This window comes from Mus caroli, chromosome 16 (genome assembly GCF_900094665.2).
Source record: "Mus caroli chromosome 16, CAROLI_EIJ_v1.1, whole genome shotgun sequence".
Classification (NCBI taxonomy): domain Eukaryota; kingdom Metazoa; phylum Chordata; class Mammalia; order Rodentia; family Muridae; genus Mus; species Mus caroli.
This window is the reverse complement of record NC_034585.1, coordinates 41024070-41046027: the sequence shown is the minus strand read 5'-3', so window position 1 is coordinate 41046027 and position 21958 is coordinate 41024070. Positions and strand designations below refer to the sequence as shown.

Below are 21958 nucleotides of genomic sequence, written 5' to 3'. Positions count from 1 at the left end.
ACAAACTAGCACTTATTATACATCCCAGTCTGCTCTTGATCTGATGCTCCTGCCTCAGCCTTCCAACTGCTAGGATTACAGGTGTGAGCTATCATCTCAGGCTAGGAAACTTAGAAAGCAAAAACCTCTACCCAACGCCATGTACACACAAAAGCAATCTTATTTAGTTTCTTTCCTACAACAAAATATCCAAATCACTTGCTTTAAGTGGGTTAGAATGTTAACTGGAATTCTAGTACTGACAGTTTAAAAGTGGGAGACTGGGAAGGGGAGCAAAGCTGGAGAGTCCAGTTTCAAAGCTCACTACAAAGCTGGAATAATCAAAATGGATGGGCAGCACACATACCTATATGTGTAATTAGAAATAAATATTAATAACATGTTTAATTCATGTCATGTCTAATATCATACAACTGTTAGGTATAACCAGCTATATTAAAATAAATAAACTGAACTTCATTAAGCGTAAGAACTTTTGTGCTTCAAATGATACCATAAAGAAAGTGAAAGGGGGGGGGGCTGGTGAGATGGCTCAGTGGGTAAGAGCATTAACTGCTCTTCCAAAGGTCCCAAGTTCAAATCCCAGCAACCACATGGTGGCTCACAACCACCCGTAATGAGATCTGATGCCCTCTTCTGGTGCGTCTGAAGACAGACAGCTACAGTGTACTTACATATAATAAATAAATAAATCTTTAAAAAAAAAAAAAGAAAGTGAAAGGGGTTGGTGAGATGGCTCAGTGGGCAAAGATGCTTGCCTCCAGACTTAACAGCGTGAGTCCTATCCCAGGATCCACATGGGGGAAGAGAAATGATTTCTGCAAGTTATCCTCAGACCTCCGCATGCAAGCATGTATGCATGCCCCTAATAAAAATGTGTAATTAAAAAGGAAGAAGGAAAGAAGGAAAGAAGGAAAGAAGGAAAGAAGGAAAGAAAGAAAGAAAGAAAGAAAGAAAGAAAGAAAGAAAGAAAGAGAAAGACAGACAAGACAAGAAAAAAGAAAAGAAAGAAAGGAGGGAAGAAAGGAAATGAAACTTCTAGGTGTGGTGGTACATACTTTTCACTGCAACATTAGGGAGGTAGAAGAGTTAAGAGGCCAAATGGATGAGTCTATCTATTCCAAAAAAGAAAAGAAGGCAGAGGGGAGAGGGGAGGAGTGGGGAGAGGGGAGAGAAGGAGGAGGAGGAGAAGAAGAAGGGGCTTAGCAGGTAAAAGTTGACCACCTGTGTTCTCTGAGTTTGATCCCCAGGACCCACACAGTGGAAAGAGAGACAGTCTCCCACAAGTTGTCCTTTGACCTCCACCCATACCCATGGCAGCAGGGTATGCCTTCCAAAAGAAAAAAAAATGTAAAAATATAAATAATAGAAAGGAAAGAAGGGGAGGGGGAAGGGGAGAAGAGGAGAAAGAAGGACAGTGGAGGGAAGGGAAGGGGAAGGAAGAGGAAGGAGAAGGAAAAGGGGAAGGGGAAGGGGAGGGGAGGAAAGGAGAGCAAGTCTGCCAAGGTCACACAGGCTTGTTAGCCAACACTGGAGAGGGTGAGACTGGAGGAGCACTGTATGTCTGTGAGGCCAGCCAGGCTAGTAAACCAAGGTTGAGCTAAGATAAACACTGTCTCACCAAAACAAAACAACAGCGCCAGGGCATCCAATGCCCTCCTCTGGTCTCCGAGTACCACACACACAGTGCACATTCAGGCAAAAATGCTTACACACAGAGAATAAAAATAAGCCTTTAGAATAAATTAGTAAACTGGGTGTGGTGGTGCATAGCTTTAATCCTAGCACTTGGAAGGCAAGCAAGTGGATCTCTGTGAGTTCAAGTTCAGCTTGGTCTACATAGCAAGTTCTAGAACAGCCAGGGCTAAGTAGAGAGACCCTGCCTCAAAATAAATAAACAAACAAATAGACATAAATAAAGTAGAAAAAAAGGTTACAATATCTTACTTAAAGACAATATTTTCAGCCTCTAATATTTAATTCTGGCTTGCTATTATTTAATGCATTCTAAAATGTTTTATACGTACTTTAAATGTTTTTTGGAATGATTACACAGATAGATACACATTCTATTATCTCTTTAAGATTTTCTTGGTATACATTGACACTATGAAGCAACAAGTTTCACTATGACCTTTCCCACTTGCACATAACTTAAATAACTTACTTTAGTCATATTAATTCCCCAGTGCCCTCTCCTGCACCTTGTCCTGCCTCCTTGTCCCTTAGTCTTCCAAAGTGTAAAGCTCCTCAGTTAAAAATGACTTCAGCCCACCAGACAAGAGTGTGACTCACGGAGACTGGGCCATAACTACACTTGGATCAGTTTTCTGCTCTACACCAAAATGAGCTCTACTTACGTTGATCACCTTGCTCTACTTGTCTTTCCTGATAGTAAATATACGTGCCTAGGAAACAAAGAAATTCATAAACACTCACACTATTCTCTATTGCATCTTTCAACAACAATCACTGTGGATTCTTCTGGAAGTTTTCTTCTTTGTGTATCCACTTTTTCCAAAATGGCAGTCTGTGAGCAACTCTGCAACCTTCTTCATAGTGACCAGGAGCATTTCTCCACATACCACAGCCCCAGCACTGCACACACATCCTGCTTCATAGTGACCAGGAGCATTTCTCCACATACCACAGACCCAGCAAAGCACACACATCCTGCTTCATGCTGTGGCCAACTTTGCTCTCTGTGCTTATTTGCGGTCCTTTCCAGCATCTTGGGTTAGAAAACTCTTTCCCCGGAATGTGTTCTCACTACTTCCCCATGGTTTAACTCCTTCAACCTAGCAGCCTCTGGACATAGGCTCATGCATTGCTTAATACAGGACACACTCTGGCCCTAAAATGATAAGTTGACTTTCTCATGGGGCAAACACCATCTTAAGTATTTGTGGAAATTAACAGTTCCATCTTCACTGGCTAACATCTATGGCCAAATTCTGTTATGTAGAGCACAACCTTTATGTCCTGCAGGTGCAGAACAGTGGTCCTTGTCACAGCAAGAATCCTTCGTCTGCATGTGTTTCCAGCAGCTGCTGTCTACATCCCAGAGGGAATGAATGTTGCTGTGTCTGGTTGTTTTCTGCTTCATGTAACTTCTGTCTGTCTGCAGTTCTGACTTTCTCTGCCCCTAAAGAGATCTTGTATCTTTCAACAATGTCTGTTGGCTCCTTCCCGCCAATCCCATGACCATCCTGTGTGGTGCTAATGTCAGAGTTGAACTGCCGGGATACTTATTAAAGGAACGTGAACGAACAAACTCCTGCCCCCAGGTTAGAACTGCTTTTCGTGGTGAATCTCAGCTAACCTGTATGGTTGGGGTGGGGGTGGGGAAATAAGCCACAAGCATAATTTCCACACAACAATTTTGAATTTTATTTTTAAACTATACAAGCAAGCCCTTAACATAAAAAAACCCCACCCTACTTTCAAATCATAAAGAAATATATGGAGTTAAAGAGAAAGTTTCTTTGCTACACTCTTCACAGATAACCACTGCAAACAGTGTGACATACTATATATAGCCTTTTCTCATCTTCTCACTGTGAACTACAAATACTCTCAATGCAAAATTTATTTCATAAGTAAACTCAAAGAGAACTAACTCAAAGGCTTCTTTAAAAATTCAGTTGCCCAAATATTGTCTGTCTTATGGAGTGTCCCTCTACCTTTAACACCTGGTGGTGTCGATCAGACATTTCTCCTCACATGTGCAATTATCTGTGTGCACATTAGTAGCTGTCACACTGAAAGAAGAGGCCACACAGTATTCCTCTTCAGGTCTAGATGCAGCTCCCTTGCCGTGGGTACCAGTCAGTTCCTCGCACTCTCTCCCACTCCACCTCTGCTCTCAGAGCACAGGTCCTTTCTGCTGGCATGGTCTTGCCCCTGCCAGGAAAGCTTGCAGAACAGGCCCCAGGCCAGCTTCCTCTTGCTCAGCTCACAAGTGGTCCACAGAAACACATTATCTCTCCTTTGCTGCAGTAACTCCAATAATTTCACCCTACAGGTATATCCACATATGTAAAAAACCACTTTATTCAAGGGTATTCACTACAGTGTCATTTGAATTATTTTGAGAAGAAAATGCATGAAAGACTCATCAAAAGGACGTTAATTAAATGCCATAGCCTTATGTTGAACCATCTGACACTTTTTTTTTTCTAGAGTGCTGGCAATCAAACCCAGGGCCTTCCACATGCTAGGAAGGGATCTACCACTGAGCTATATCCCTAAGCCCTGTTTCTGCTTTTTTACTGTAGCTTCAGATAGTTCAACCTAGTACTTCCACCATATGACACAGTGAATCTATGCAACAGTATTTATCTATCTACTTGAGAGAGCTAGATTCTGTACCTTACACAAGGTATATGTTGAAGCCCTAGAAATAGGTTCCTGCCAAGCACTGTAGTACACACCTTTAATCCCAGCATTTATGAGGCAGAGGCAGGGGATCTCTGCAGTGTCAATTTAACCCAGGCTACAGAGTTGAAACTTTGTCTCAAAAGACAAAAACAAGCCAAGCAGTGGTGGCCCATGCCTTTAATAATCCCAGCAATTTGGGAGGCAGAGGCAGGCTGATTTCTGAGTTAGAGGCCAGCCTAGACTCCAGAGTAAAATCCAGGACAGCTAGGACTACACAGAGTAACCTTGTCTCAAAAAACCAAAACCAAAACCAAACCAAAAGAAAATGAAGGAAGGAAGAAAGGGAGGAAGGGAGACCTTTAAAAGGTGGTCAGGTTAAAATGGAGTCAGAGTGTGCTGTAATCTATCTGGCTGTGCAGTTTCATGAGATTAGGAAACAGACAATGCAGTAGAGGGACCATTCTGTAAAGACAGAAAAAGCCTAGCCTGCAAGCTAAGCGTTAGAGATGCATTCTGCCAACAGTTGGACGGTGCTGCTGGTCTAGAGCTGTGAGAAAAACAATTCCTGTTATTTAAGCCACACCGGCTATGGTATGTTGGTATAATAGCCCTAGTAAACTAATATTAGTATATATAAAGCTGCTTCAAATCTCGTATAAAATACCTACCTGTAGGACAGGAAGAACATACATATATGTTTATAAAAATACAGAATACCTTCTGAAGGACAGAATAAGAAGAATATATATATATAGTTTATATATACTGAATATATATATAAACAAATTTAATTGATTTAACATGCATATATTTCTACTGTAAAATATATTTTTTTCTACATATTTTCTCAGGGTTCAAATTTGGTCTCAGTCAAATGTAACACTGTCATTGTTAAAGGGAGCTGGAGATGTGCTGTGCAGGACACAGTTAACATGCACAAGACCCTGGATTCACCCTAACACAAATAAGTAAAAATAAACAAAATAAAAACCTCCAAAAAAAAAAAGCCACCCCAAAACAAATTAATAAAAAAATACCCCTAGCTGGGTGTTGGTGGGGCATGCCTTTAATCCCCGCACTCGGGAGGCAGAGGCAGGTGGATTTCCGAGTTTGAGGCCAGCCTGGTCTACAAAGTGAGTTCAAGGACAGCCAGGGCTATACAGAGAAACCCTGTCTCAAAACAAACAAACAAACAAACAAACAAAAAACCAAAAAAAACCCTAATATCTCCTATATTACCCCCATTCCCTAATCCCTTTCTCCCAGAATGAAGGTAGTCACCATTATCTAACCCACCCTGTATTCTTCCACTGGACATCAATTTGACATAGAGTTTTCTGGGCTTTCTACAGAGTTATCTATATGTACTCAATGGAAATTTTCGTAAGAATGAAACCATGCCGTGCTTGACTCTGAAACACCTTTTACATTGAAATTCGTGACAGCCATCATGTACTTCCAAATATCCATCACACATTTATCATTTTCTTTTAATAGCTAAAAGTCTTTATTACCCATTATAGCTGCATTAGTAAATATATTTTATTCCCTCCCCTCTTTCCTACTGAAAATGATGCTGGAAAAGAACAATGTATAAAGTCCTTGTGGTGATAAGAATAAAAAATGTCCCCCATGGGCTCATATATTTGACCCCTTGGTCTCCAGTTGGTGGCGCTGTTGCGGACATTGTGGAATCCTTAGGAGGTGGAGCCTTGCTGGAGGGGTGGGTTTTGAGAGTTTGCAGCTTTGCCCCTCTTCCAGCTCCCAGTCGCTGCCTCCTGCATGTGAATGGAAATGCGATCTCTCAGCTTCCTGTTGCTGCCAACTCAGGCACCACTATAAAACCTCCTGGAATTGTCAGCCAAAGTAAACATTCTTCTGATACCTGAGTTCAATGCCTGGGTATGGTAGGAAGGAATTAATCCTCAAAAGTTGTCCTTTGCCTCAGGGATGTGTGTGTGTAAATACATTCATATGTTAAGGATCATTTACAGAGCTGGGTGTGACAGCATAAGCCTTTAATTGAAGTATGCTGGAGGCAGAAGCAGGTAAATCTCTGTGAGTTCAAGGCCAGCCAGAGCTACAATGAAATGCTGTTTCAATAAATGACAAATAAATATATAAAAGCAAATAAAACATTTATATTTCTTCTGTAATTTCACTTTTTATGACATCAGTGTTTTCTTTCTTTTAAAAGATTTACTTATTCTGGGTGGTGGTGCATGCCTTTAATCCCAGCACTACAGAGACATAGGCTGGTGTTTTTCTAAATTTAAGGTCAGCCTAGCCTACACAGTGGGTTCTAAGACAGTCAGGGCTACAAGGAAAAAACCTGTCTTGAATAAACAAAAACGCCAGGTAGAAATGGGATCCCCTCCCAGCACTTGGGAGGCAGAGGCAGGCAGGTTTCTGAGTTTGAGGCCAGCCTGGTTTACAGAGTGAGTTCCAGGACAGCCAGGGCACACAGAGAAACTCTGTCTCGAAAAAAACAAAAAACAAAACAAAACAAGCAAAAAAGACAAAACAACTCACTTATTTTTATATTATTTATGAGTGTTTTACCTTCAGGCACCACATATATGCAGTGCCTGTGGAGGCCAGGAGAGAGACTGGAGTTCTGCAACTGAACTTACAGATGCTTGTGAGCGGCCATGTATGTGCTGGGAACTGACCTACATCTTTTATGAGTTCAACTAGTGCTTCTTTTTTTTTTTTTAATTTTTTTTTTTTTTATGTTTATATGAGTACACTGTTGCTGTCTTCAGATACACCAGAAGAGAGCATAAGATCCCATTACAAGCCGGGCGTGGTGGCGCACGCCTTTAATCCCAGCACTTGGGAGGCAGAGGCAGGCGGATAGGCGGATTTCTGAGTTCAAGGCCAGCCTGGTCTACAGAGTGAGTTCCAGGACAGCCAGAGCTATACAGAGAAACCCTGTCTCGAAAAAAAAAAAAACAAAAACAAAAAAACAGCCAATCATAATAGTGTACCCTTAAATCTCAGAACTCAGGAAGCTGAGGCAGAAGGACTGTGAGCTCAAGCATAGCTTGAGTTACAAAAACCTTCCAAGGCAACCAACCCATAATATACAACAGGAACCTGTTTCAAGAGGCTGGAGGGGGGCTTGGGTGTAAGCGAACTGCTGCTCTTCCAGAGGACCTTTAATTCCCAGCACCCATATGGTGGCTCACACACAGCCCTCGGTAACTCCAGTTCCAGAGGATCTGAAACCCTCTTCTGGGCTCTCTAGGCACTAGAACACATATGTGGAGTGTATATGTCACACACAAACAAAACACCCATGCACATAAGATAAATAATAAAATCTTAATTTTTTTTTAAAGAAAAAGAAATTGTCTCAAAAGAGAAAACAATGGTGTAGAGAGGACTTGTCCATTAAGGGCATGCACTACTCTTGGAGACCTAGGTTTGGCTCTCAGAACCATAGAATCATAACCAGAGAACTGCTGCTCCAGACCTGATACCTCTGGCCTTTGTAGGCACCTGAACTCACTCACATGCATATAGCCACACAAGAAACACATATATAAATACATAACTAAAAAGTAATCTTAAAATAAGTAAACATATAAGTAATTAAAATCTATCAAACAAATAAACTGAGCCTATGATCTCCTTCCCTCCCATAATAAAAGTTTTAATACCCTATACTACCCTATCCATCAGCTAACTGCCCAATGACTTCTGCTAGAGGCTCACTAAAACTGCTTGGAACTTTAGTAGTAAATGTGAGATCTCTCCTAGGTCTGTAGTCCATGCCCTCACATCACATAATTTCTCTTTGTCATATGAGCAGGATTAGGGGAGATTCTTGCCTTGGGGAGTCAGTAGTAAGCCAGCTGCTGTCTGCACGACCTTGAAAGTTTACTTCCAAAAAACTGTCCTATTCTTATAGAAATCCATTGTTAATTTATAGTAATAGCAATTCCTCAAATATTTGAGGATATTTTGGGACAAAAAATTCTTTATGTTATATTCAACTTAATTTCTCTAAGATCAATTTATCTGTTTGGCTTGGTCTTTTTAATTTATATTGTTGCTTTTCCTTAAGTATACAGTAATTCTTGGTTAAACAAACCAGTGACTAGTGTTTCCCCAGCACAGCTGTTTTCAATTACAGCTGTGTGTATAAAGCATAGTTCCCCTGGATATGGTGGAATACACCTGTAGTTTCCAAACCTGGGAGACTGAGCCGAGAGACAGAATTTCCAAGCAGCCTGGAGCATATAGTGAAACTCTTATCTTTAAAAGCTCCCAGCCAGTACACCTCGGCTAAGAACCACTTTTTAAAAGATTTTGTATTGTGTATTTTTGTGTATACTGGTGCCACACGTGTGCAAGTGCCCACAGAGCCAGCAGAGAGAGTTGAGTCCCCTGGAGCTAGAGTTACAGGCAGTTGTGAGCTCTCTGGTGTGGGTGATGGGAACCAAACTTAGATCCTCTGAAGAACAGCAAATACTCTTAAACACTGAGCCATCTCTTCAGCCCCAAGAACCACTGTTTAATATATGTGAAAAATCACTCCTTGCCATGAATGTGCACGCTGACTACAGATACTTGAGCTATCAAAAGTATCCATGAGCAGAAGTCAGCAGCCAGGTGTGCCTCTGATGGAAAGAGCCACAATCACAGTGGAATTATAATTCATTCTCTAAGATGTGACAATGACGTACTCCCTGGCTCTATAGAGCCCAGGCTGGACAATGCTTCTGATTTATGCAGGTATGCTGCAGTAGATATTTCATTTCTGGTGTTGTGATAAAATGCCCTGACAATAGCAACTTAGGAAACAAAGCTTTAATGGGCTTTCAGTTCTTACAATCTTACCACTGAGGGTAAGTTAAGACAGGAACTTGAAGCAGGTCACATCATCTCTGTGAACAGACAATTGTATTCTTGCTTGGATACTTGCTCTCTTAGCTAGCTTCCCCTCTTTGACTATTCAGGACCTTCTGCCTGGAGGATGATCAGTCTACAATGGTCTCAATCTCCCTTCACCAATTAACAATGAAACAGACTTCCACAGACAGGCCCACAGTACAGCATGATCTAAATAAGTCATCATATTGAGAGTTTCTTCCTAGGGATTCTAATTTGGGTCAGGTTGACAAAACTAACCAGCATGATATCCTACCAGGTACTAGTAACCAGCACAGTATCCTACCAGGTACTAGTAACCAGCACAGTCTCCTACCAGGTACTAGTAACCAGCACAGTCTCCTACCAGGTACTAGGACTGCTGCTTTCAAGTCTGGTAATCCACAGTACCTAGGTACTTTCTCAGCATCCTGAATTCACTCTAAATTTTCATCCAAGTTTTTCCAGAATTAATTTGAGAAAACTCAACTTGAAGCATGAATGGCAAGATTTAGCATTAGTTTGAATCCACAAGTGTTGTAATTTTCAAAAATTTCAAACATTTTCAATCTGCAAAAAAATAGCTGCCCCAGGGTTTGAGCTCTAAGTTATATCCTTATTGCCTCATCTAACTAGCACTTTTTCATTATACAAATAAATATATATTTATAATAAACTATCCAGATAATACTTAAGATTTAAGTTATAAAAATATTATCTTAGCCAGGCGTGGTGGCGCACGCCTTTAATCCCAGCACTCGGGAGGCAGAGGCAGGTGGATTTCTGAGTTCAAGGCCAGCCTGGTCTACAAAGTGAGTGCCAGGACAGCCAGGGCTATATGGAGAAACCCTGTCTCGAAAAACCAAATATATATATATATTATCTTCATTGATTTTCCCCTCAAAATTCCTGAAACACTTCAAGTAATGTTGTATTTTTGCTTTCTATGCCCTGCTCAAACAGTGAATTAATTTTTCTCTCAGAGAAAAGACTGTCTTAGTTACAGTTTTATTGCTGTGAAGAGACACTATGACGAAGGCACCTCTTATAAATAAGGCAGATCTTTACTTAGGGCTGGCTTACAGTTCCAGAGTTTTAGTCCATTATCGTCATGGTGAGAAGCATGGTAGCAATCAGGCAGACATGACTGGAAGAGCCAAGGGGTCAACATCTAGATCCAAAGTCAGCAAGGTGGAGACTGGAGTTCCATACTGGGAGCTTAAGCACTTGACACACTTCCTCCAACAAGGTCACATTTACTCAAAAAAGGCCACACCTCCTAATAGTGCCACTCCCTGTGGGCCAAGCTTTCAAACACATGAGTCTATAGGGGCCAAACCTATTCAACCACCACACTATCTAAATATATTTTTTAGAATTCTATAAGAAATATATTCAACCATATATATAGCTCCCTTTCAATTTTCAACCATTAGTTTACATCAATATGGGGTATAGGTATCTTATATGCTGAGTCACAATTCAATGCTAAAGTTATTTTATTGCTCAAATTGCTCAAGCTTTGGCTATTGCACTCTATACACAGAAACCAAGGAAACAAATGGCTGGTGTGATAGCTCAGCCAATAAAGCCAAAGAGGACCTGAGTTCAGTTGCCAGCACCGCCCATACACACACACACACACACACACACACACACACAACTTTAGCCCTGGAGAGATAGCAGCAAGTAGAACTTCAGGTTTGGGGAGAGACCCTGTCTCAAAAACAAACAAACAAACAAACAAACAAACAAACAACACTGGAGCACAACCAAGGATGACACCCCATGTCATTCTTGACCTTTTAGATGCACACATATATATGTTTGTATGCTCATGTGTGTGCATACAAACACACACAGGAAAAAGAGAAAACAAAACAAAACAAAACAAAAAATAGCTCCTAAAATGGTTCTGGGCCATAATCGCTGTATTCACTAATACAACTGCTACCATGTATCCTCGATGTATCCTTTACCCACATCAGTGAGTGATCCTAAGGTGCTGTGAAAACAGCCTTTGATGTCAGACTCAGCATTCAGCTTTGAAGTACTCATCAGACTCAGCATCCTCAGGCTTGACATCAGAGTATCAGCAGCCAGAGAAGACTCGAGGGACCAGTTAGTGGATGTAGCAAAATAGCCACTTCACAGCAGGAGCTCAGTAAGTTAGCTACCTTCCCCCTCCTCCCAGCTGCCTGAGAAGCCAGGCGTGAGCCGGTGCACTGGACAGTTTCCATGCCCATGTATCTTTGCTCTCTCTAGAACTTCCCAGAGCTAATTCTTCTCTGTTACCAGCTCTTCCCTCAGCAGCAATTTATTGCTTCCACCACATTTGACTTTTTGCTTCCAAAATGTAAAGAGAGTCTTCACATTCAACAGGAAATCTGCTTTTTCTGTGTATCTTTTCACTTTGCCACTCCGTCCCTGGCTAATCCTTCCTGGTTTAGGACTTTACTATTAGACTGCTCAAACCAATGAAAAGACTTCCTTGGCGGCCAGGGACTAACTTCATCAAATCAAAGATCTTCCTGAAGTTCCACCCCTTGTGCTGGTCTTACCCTTTTCTTACTTATGTGTGCCCCTTACCCCCAACTTAGGAATTCTTGCTTCTTTCTCATTTGAGTTCCCATTTTCATTACTCTCTTCCCTTTTATGTTTTTTTTTTTCCTGGTTAAAAGCATATATATAACTCCCTTTCAATTTTCATGCTGCTTTGCATCTGTGGATAGGTAAAGTTCTCATTAAAACATTCAGAACAAATAAAGTTTATTTGGAACACACTAAACTTCCTCAGCTTGTAAAACATCTACTTTATCCCAAGGCTCCATTTTATCAATTAATCTGGCTCTAATCTCAAACAAACTCAGACCCCTTTACCAAATGCTATTATTTTTATCCCACTTACGTTTCCCTGTTCATTATCATGTTAGCTTAGGCCCCTTTTACACCTCTGGCTCTGTATCGTCTTCCCATTCTTCATGGGTTTTACACCCACCCCAACATTCCACTGTTCTTCTCCTCCAATTCACCAAATTCTGTCATGTTCTTCATGCTCTAGAACTTACAGCAGCATCCAGAGTTCCATATCCATGAATTCAGCCATTTTTTTGTTTTTGTTTTTGGCTTTTTGAGACAGGATTTCTTTGTGTAGCCTTGGCTGTTCTGGAACTTGGTCTATAGACCAGGCTGTCCTCGAACTCCCTAGTGATGGGATTAAAGGCATGTGTCATCACACTGCAAATACAACCAAAAATATTGGGAGAACTTTTTAGCTACACTGAGTATTTACACATGCTTTCCCAATGTGACATTTTCTAAAGTACATATAGCATGGGCCTCTGTGGGACTGTGCATGATCTCAGCACTTGAGACACTCAGGCAGGAGCATAAAAATGTGAGGATAGTCTGGGCTATAAAGTACAATCCTACTCACAAAGTAAAACCTCAAAAGCACTACAGTATTAATAGATGTATCCATGCACTGCATAGTGATGTTTACTTACTCACAGCCTACAAGTTCAACAGTGCTCCCGTAACACAGTAATGGAGTTAAGAGTCCTATTACCTCATATGTACTATGTCTTTTCTTTCTTTCTTTTTTTAATTTCTTTATTTCTTTTTTTTAAGATTTATTTATTATTATATCTAAATGCACTGTAGCTGTCTTCAGATGCACCATAAGAGGGCATCAAATCTCATTACAGATGGTTGTGAGCCACCATGTGGTTGCTGGGATTTGAACTCAGGACCTTCAGAAGAGCAGTCAGTGCTCTTAACCACTGAGCCATCTCTCCAGCCCACTGTATCTTTTCTATGCCTGTATATGTTTATACATATATTTATATACATAAGCAACACCATATTATGATTGTCTATAATATCTATGACAATAATGTGGCAGATAAGTTTGTAGTCTGGAAGAACAGACTTTGGCATAAGACATACATCTAGGCTCACAAGCATACACTATATGATGTCTACATGATAATGAAACTACATTTTCACATTTCTCAGACTGTATTCATACAGCATTTAAGTTATATGATGTATTACAAATAGTCTATAAGCAATTTAAAGTATATAGGAAAATGTGTATAGGTTATGCAAACATTATGCCATTGTGCACAGTGACATTTTGAAGATTTATTTAATTTTTTTCAATTATGTGCATGTGTGGCATAGGGTATGTATACCTGACTGCAGGTGTTTCAGAAGGACTGAGGTGTCCAATTTCCTAGAACTGGAGTTACAAGTGGTTGTGATCCATTGCGCATGGGTGCTAAGAACCAAATTTGGGTCTTCTGTGAAAATAGTATGTAGTCTTAACCATGGAGCCATCTGCCCAGCCCCCTAAAGGATACTTTTATATTTTAAAGTTTTTATACCTGTGGAGGGACCCTGGAAAAATATTCTACAGAATACCAAAAGACACTGTACCCTTGCCCAGCAACTATTGTATCATGTCTAAAACCTGAGTCCTGGCTTTCAGTCTCACCCACCCACATCTACCTGAGAAAACGCATGGAGCATGGATAGCTAGCTGGTTTACTCTCCCTCCTATCCAACTCAGATAGCCAAGCTCCCTTTGTTCTTGTAAACTCACTTCTAGGTTCTCGCTCTTTTTCCACTGGAATGAGCTTTTGACCTTTCTCTGCTTGTCCAGCTCCTACCTGTCCTTCAAAGACCAAGGCAAGTCCGTCCCCCTTACAAGCTTCCTAGCATTTCTAGCTAACACCAACTCTCTTCCTATACTCTGGACCCCACCACTGTCACCACTTGGTAACCTGTTACATCATACGCTTTTCTTTCCTTGATAATTTACTCTCCCCTACCCTACTGGTGCTTTTTCATGAAAATACAACCTTATTCATGTTTCTCCATTTGAAAGACTTCAATGATTTCTTTTCTGGACCTATTAACTTCTTTCTCTAACCATCAGACTTCTTAAAGAACTAATTTACACTTACTATTCCCTCTTCCTTATTTCCACTCACTCTTCAGACAGCTAAAGCTGACTTTCATTCCAAAAACTGCATACACCAGGCTCACCAAGGCTTCCACAATGTCAAACACAGACCATCTGTAGAAAATACCTGCAGCTCTGGCTGTCTGGCAGCAATAGCCTGCGCCTCCTTTGAAGAGCTCCTCCACCCCACTCTTCAAACAGGACTTCAAACATGGGCTGACATCAGAGGTGTGGCACAGAGCTAATAGCTAAGGCTCCCTGCACAAGAAGGAAAGCTGGCTGGGGCTGACCTCTGGCCTGGCATTCCCTCACCTTCTCCAGGCTTCACTCTGAACACTCTTCTAGCTCTGTACACATCCATGACTCTCCATTTTCTGCTTACCTGGGCCTAAGTCAAATTCTGTTGCTAATAACTCAAGAGAATTTAGTACCACATGTTGTGCAGAAATAGAACTGGTACCTGTCACGGGATGCCATCTTTTGTTTTTCTTCTCTATGGCTTCTGCTGCTTAAGAAATGACAGCAGCTAATGTGAGAATTCTTTCACCAGGGATCCCAGGATAGCTTTAGTAATTGGGAAGAAAAGACATCCGGGATCCCTCAACCAGCTACATAATAAGCAAAAGAAAATAAGGGGTCTTTCCTAGTTTTTTCTTCCTCTTCCCCCCACCCTCCTCCTCCTCCGCTCATAGCTTATAGTCTGGCAGTCAGCGAATGGCAGTCCCTTAGTTACCTGCTGTGGATGCTCCCCAGTCTTTCCCAAATTTTCTTATGAGCTGAGTTCAGTATTTACTATTTCTACATCCTTTTTAGCACCTATGGCGTTGGGCAAATGCAAGTACTCAATAAATACTTGATGAGCTGAATTAAAAACACAGTATTAGCACATTAATAGGAGCAACTTATCAAGCCCTACTGATCTAATTAAAAGATCTGGCCTTCTGAAGTAGCACAATTGTACCCACATGGAAAATCTAATGAGAAAAAGAAAAATTATCCAATTGAACAGTTAACAGTTTTCCTATTAGTAAGGGCTTCACAAATATTTTATGGATAACAAGCTCAGAGAAAAATGCTTAAGGTGTATATACATGCATCTATGGAAGATTACACATTTAAGACATCTAAATCCATAACTAAAGACAAGATGTAGTTTTGGCAAAGCCAATTAATATCAAATCAACTTTTGTTAAAGATATGTTTAATATCCTACGTATAATAAAGTATGGCAGTCACATTTAACAGAGTTTTTTTTTTTTCAGTGTCTGTTAGTGACAAATTCAGTATTAGAGGACACAGTTCCTATGGTTGGAGTGTTCTAGCTCTGTAATACTTCAACAGTATCTAGAAATACAATGAAGATCATGCCCTTGAACACAGAGGCCCTGAAAGCTAGTAGTCAGATAAACACATACCTGTGGCTATGTGATAAGTACTAACATGTAAGTCTAGGGACCACAAAAAAAGAAAATAATCAACCTGCTGAAAAAAAAAAAAACAGGTAAATATATGAAAATACTTTGAAAGCAAGGGATGGTGGACAACTAGAAGTCCAGCATTTGGAAGAAGACACAAGCAGATCTCAAGAACTTGAGACTAGCCTGGTCTACATATGGAGTTCCAAGATATACTGTCTTACACAACAACAGTAACACTTCACAAAGGAACTCAATACTAGTTATGGGATGAGGACACTGCTAAGACATAGTAGGAATCAAACCCAAACCCATGGTTGGAATGAGCTCAAGAGAATTTTAAACCACAGGAACAAAACACTCTTTGCCACTGAATTGTAAAAGGAAAAAAAAAAAAATCCCAAGTATATGTGTTGAATTAACCCACCCTATCAGTACAAAGGGAGTTTTTTAAACACCATGTAGTTTGAAAGTTCAATGAGAACTTATCACAAAAACACGCTGAGGTATAGGAGCCACTTTTCCTAGATTAGCTACCACCCCTCATAAGACACTTCTCTTTAAAGCAAATGGAGACCATCACAAAAGCAAAACAACAAACAAACAAACCAAAAAATCCCACAACAGGACACAATGCAGAGATCAACCGATTATGAGGAGGGAGCCCAGCCCCAGCAGGTACATCTACACCACAGTTCCTGCATCTGTGGCTCTGGAAACATCATGGAAGAGGGATAGGAAGGATCGTAAGAACCAGAATACCAGCAGACGGCAGTGAAACGGTCTCTCTCAGAAATGGCTGCAAAACCCAGATCAGAACAATGGTGATCTCAATGGACATGGTAATGTGGAAGGAAGAAAATCTCATCATGTTCCCATCCCTATACAAAAAAACTACAGCAACTAATGACCATTGGGAGAATTAGCCTCATCTAGGATAACCTCCCCGCCCCCAAACTGATTGTCCAATTCAAAGTGGTCAAACTTGACCTGTCTCCTGTGAGGCTTTGCCAGTGCCTGGCAAATACAGAAGTAGATGCTCACAGTCAGCTATTGGGTGGAACACAGGGCCCCCAATGGAGGAGCTAGAGAGAGTACCCAAGGAGCTGAAGGGGTCTGCAACCCTATAGGTGGAACAACAATATGAACTAACCAGTACCCCCAGAACTCGTGTCTCTAGCTACATATGTAGCAGAAGATGCCCTAGTTGGCCATCATTGGGAAGAGAGGCCCATTGGTCTAGCAAACTTTATATGCTCCAGTACAGGAGGAAGCCAGGGCTAAGAAGTGGGAGTGGGTAGGTAGGGGAGCAGGGCAGGGGAGGGGGGATATAGGGAACTTTTGGGATAGCATTTGAAATGTAAATGAAGAAAATATCTAATAAAAAAATCAAACTTGAAACTATATAAAAAACCACCAACAAAAATAGACTCAGAATCTGGGTGGTGGCACACACCTTTAATCCCAGCACTTGGAAGGCAGAGGCAGACGGATCTTTGAGATCCAGGCTAGCTTGGCCTACACATGGAGTTCCAGGGCAGCCAAAGATACACAGAGAAACTGTCTCGAAAAACAAAACAAAACAAAATTTGTTGTTGGCTTGGTAAGATGGCTCACCAAGTACTTGCTGCCAAGCCTGCCAAGTTGAGTCCAATCCCACACAGCAGAAAACTGTCTCTCAAGTTGTCCTCTGATTCCCATCTATATACTGCTAATACAGACCCACCCCCAACTCTCTCTCTCTCAATAACGTAATTATAAAATCTAAAACTATTGTTGGTGTGAGGTATGAGGGCACACATCTGTAATCCCAGCACTTGGGAGATAAAAGCCTGAGGATTGCTACAAATTCAGTCAGCCTAGGAGCAAAGAGAGATCCTCTATTACACACACACACACACACACACACACACACACGCTCAAGGTATATGTGCATTTACATACCAAAGATTTCATATTTAAGGGATCTGTCATTACAATTATTTGATATAGAGGAGAAACACCCAAGTTAGCAACAGCAGGGATCTAAATTGCATTATCTGAGTGAGGGGTCCAAAGGTTCACATGGAAGGTTGTGGGGCAAAAGTTGAATACACAGGCTTAAGGCTTGCCAAGGAAAACCCTGGAATACAAGCAGAACAGTCTGGACATTGTACCAAGCTTAAGGTAATTTTCAGCCCTGGCTGCTGAGCAGAATAGCCTGGAGAGTTTTAAGACGTATACCACAGCCTGCCTCCCTCCAGATCAAAGGTAAAGCCTGGGAAGGTGACTGTAACAAACAGTCCAGTTAAGGAACCATTGGGCTTGACCACAGGAAGGAACAGCGTGAGATAACATTAAGACCTGGCTTTACTGCCAGGGGTTCCAAGCTTGCTATCTGTGGAAACTTCTCTTCTAGCTGGAGTTAAACAGTGTGTGCATGTGCATGTGTGTTTCATACAAAACTAGCTCACTGTAAAATCTTTTTTAAAAAGACTTCTGTGATGTTCTATAGACAACTAGGGTATAAAATAACTATTCTAGGTGGCCCTTACCACACTGAATGGAAATGCTTTTGTATCAAAAATGTTCTACATTTCATCAATGCACAGACTACTACAATCACCAAACTACTAAAGCTAATCTATACAAAAGTCATAATGTTTAGACTACGTGCCCAACCTTTTGACATTGTGACACAACCTTGTCTTTACAAGGTTCACTCTCTGGAACCATATAATGAAATTAAGAAAGGAAAAAAAGAAACCCTCAAGGAATTGGATATGTTTTCAATTTTGGGTTGGACCACTTTTATGTTCATTCTGGGTCACAAGCTGCTGGTGGCCTTTGGCATGCTTCTTGATATAGCTTTCATTCACAACTCTTGGCTTCTCAATGAATCTTCCTCAGTTTGCAACAAATATTTTGTGTATTTCCCAAACAAATGGAAACATAGTATCTATACAGCAAGTCAAGTGTTCTGAGGGAAAGGAAAAGGTCACCATGGAAACTGAGCAGGTCTGACTGGCTATGGGGGAAAAGCTACTGCAGGGTCCACTTACTCATCAAAGTTTCCTTTAAGACTCTGCCACTGTTACCCATAAAGTCGGCCAGACCTATCATGTTTGTTAATTCACTCAACTTAGTGGTAAAATGCTATCTGAACATTAGTTGAATTTGGCAGTTAGTTTTATGTGGTCTCTTATCTACAGATGAGGTCAATAAAAGCAAAAAAGACCCCACAGAGGGAACAGAACTCTATCCCCAAAATGCCCAACCTCAGCCAAGCGTCCAGAAACCTCATGCTTGTTCAGGAAATTTGAAATCGGGCGAGAATGCCATTCGCTTCGACCAGTGCTATTCAGAAGCAAAACGATGGGCTTCTAAAAAGAAAACGTCAGCCTAACTCTCGACACCGGGGTGAAAGTTACAAAAGCAAGCAGCGAGTTTGACGAGTGGATCAGAAGGAAAGTCAGAAGACAAGTATAGAGATGGAAGAGATGGCAAAAGGTGAAGGAGGCTAGCAAAGGCCACCCGGTGGGGACCTGGCTGCCCAGCTCTTTATGCACCCAGGACAGCATGGGGCCTCTGTCCGCCGGCGCGCACCGGGAGCAGGGCGAGCTCCCTCAGGCCTGGCACAGTGGGTGCGAGCATGCCGGAGTGAAGAGAGCGATCGCCCCGGGATAGGTGGGGAGTTCTGGGGTCCCCAGGAACGAGGGGCACTCAGCCTAGCCCTCACCTCCCGCGGCTAGGAGGGGGTGGGTGGAGCTGAGCCCGGGGCCGCCCCCCGGAGCCGCCCCCGCAGCCGCGGTCCCGGCTGTCAGCGCCCCCTCCCGCGGCCACTCACCCGCCGGTGACGCACTCCGGGCCACGGCGGCGGCGACCCCCGCCTGGGTCATGGTCCCAGGAGCGGAAGGCAGCGGTGTCTGGCCGTCTAGGCGAGCCTCTGGGTCCGCGGCCGCCGCCTGCTTCTGCGGGGCTGGGGGAGCGCGGGCCCGGGCCCTCCTCTCCCCCCGCCCCCGCCGCCTCTCCTCGCGGCCACCGCCGCCGCAGCGAGCCCGAGCCCTCGAGGCCGGAGACCCGGCGGCAGCACGGCCTCAACTTTCCCAGCCCCCCTCCCCCCGCCCCTCCCGCCCCTCCCGCGGCCGCCGCTCGGCACGCGCACAGCCTAGCCTGGATGCGCCTCGCTCCCGCCCCGACCAACCGGCCGACCAATCCGGTGCTGGGGAGGCTGCCGCCGTGGCCAATCAGAAGCCGGGATTCCGCTGCGCTAGGCTGGAGGGCGGGAGGAGGAGGAGGGAAAAGCTAGGAGGGAACAGGCCTCGGGCGGCCCAATGACCAAGGCCGGGGGGCGGAGGTGTGCAAGTTGGGTTGAAAGAACAGGAAATATTCTTAAAGGTAGAGTGACAGGCAGAAAGGAAAGCCAGTAGGTGGATGAGAAAGAGGTGGGCCTGGTTCCTTAAAGGGGACGCTTTGAGAAGCTAGGAAAAAAAAAAAAAAGAGAGAGGTTTTAAGAAACTTCCTTGCACCCTGTTCTGTATTATGCTTATGGCAGCTTTCAGTGCAAGCTTAGAAATGAAAAAAAGTGAAGAGGAAGAGGGCGGCAAAAGATAGACAAGTCCCTTTAGCCTGGAGGGTTAGAAGGTGGTAAACGAAGGTGGAGAATCCAGTCCTGTGTGACTTCCCTCAGTGCACTATCTTTGGATATTGGAGATTGCAGGAATTCGTATACGGTGGACTCTTGACGTCCTTTATTTGCACGAAGCCCATTTTCAGAAAGGTTCTGCAGCCCCAGCTAAGGAAGTGAGTGCGTGGCTTTGGGGGATGGGATTGGAACCTTAAATTTAGTCTACTAGACACCCTTATTTAGGACCAGAGACCTCAGAGTCCTCTAAAGTGCCTTTGGAGCTCTTGAACCGTGGTTCCAGCTATCTTTTTCTAGTTTTGTTTCATTTCACAAGCCTGCCTTCCCGAGACAGGTGTCTGATTCTCCACCTAGTGGTGGGGAAAGATTTATGAGCTTTTCACAACCAGCTATAGCCAATTGGACTGGAACGCAGAGCATAATAGGTACTACTACTTGAACCTATGTACAGTAGAAACAGACCTTGCATTGAGAAAAAGGTAAACAGTAACTCCGTTTTATGTTTCCTCCGCACTTTGAAAATCTGTGATAAAATAGGCCCCTACTGTTGCTTCAGATTTGGTGCTAATAGGCAGTTTGATATCTTTTTCACTTCCTTGTCCCATCTGGGCCAGGCCAGTGAGTTTGTTGTTGTTGTTGTTTTTCGAGACAGGGTTTCTCTTTATAGCCCTGGCTGTCCTGGAACTCACTCTGTAGACCAGGCTGGCCTTGAACTCAGAAATCCGCCTGCCTCCCAAGTGCTGGGACTAAAGGCGTGCACCACCACTGCCCAGCTTGCCAGTGAGTTTTAATTAGCTTTTGAATAGGTTTGTCATTCCCTAATCCCTAGCAGCAGAGACTTTAGGATTAGAGCTGTAATAGTAATACTAATAATACATCCATGAAACTATGATGTTAATATATGTCCACCTACACGAAATCATTTCGATGTCAGTATAAATATAAGGTTTTATGGGTAACACCTATCAAATCCGGGCTACACGTAACTTCCTGAACTATAATAAACTAATTCTAATTTAAAATAAAAAGAACTTTGGCCGGGCAGTGGTGGCCCATGCCTGTAATCCCAGCACTTGGGAGGCAGAGGCAGGCAGATTTCTGAGTTCGAGGCCAGCCTGGTCTACAGAGTGAGTTCCAGGACAGCCAGGACTGCACAGAGAAACCCTGTCTCAAAAAACAAAAAAACCAATATATATATATTGGAATGTTGTTGTTTGAGACAGAATCTCAGTGTGTAGACTAGGCTGGCTTTGAACTCATAGAGATCCAGCTGCCTCTGCATCCTGAGTATGAGTGATGGAATTCATAGTGTGCACACCAAATCCAGATGCAAAACAAAGTTTTGACAATTCAGAAAACAGAATTTAAAGGGTTTTGAATCATTGTTAATAGTTTTGACATGATTTAAAAATAGAAAAAAAGCCAGGTGGTGGGCCTTTAATCCCAGCACTCAGGAGACAAAGGCAGGCAGATCTCTGTGAGTTCTACTCTAGCCTGGTCTACTACGTGAGTTCCAGGACAGCCAGGGGTACACAGAGGAACCGTGTCTTGAAAACAAATAATCATTCAAACAATCAAACAAACAAAACAAAAACAAGTATTTCTTGAGAAAGCTCAGAATATTAACTTTTACTCTTTTCTTTTTTCTGAGATACAGTTTCTCTGTGTAGCCCTGGCTGTCCTGGAACTCAC

General features: G+C 42.5%; 1 protein-coding gene across 1 annotated transcript in view; it reads right to left on the bottom strand.

Annotated features, from left to right (window-relative positions):
- Positions 1-19721, bottom strand: part of Usf3 (upstream transcription factor family member 3) — a 50612-nt gene extending 30891 nt beyond the window's left edge. The window contains exon 1 of the mRNA XM_021184405.2: positions 19469-19721. The gene's annotated coding sequence lies outside the window, so the exon portion shown is untranslated. The remainder of the gene's footprint in view (positions 1-19468) is intronic.
- Positions 19722-21958: the final 2237 nt, after the last annotated feature.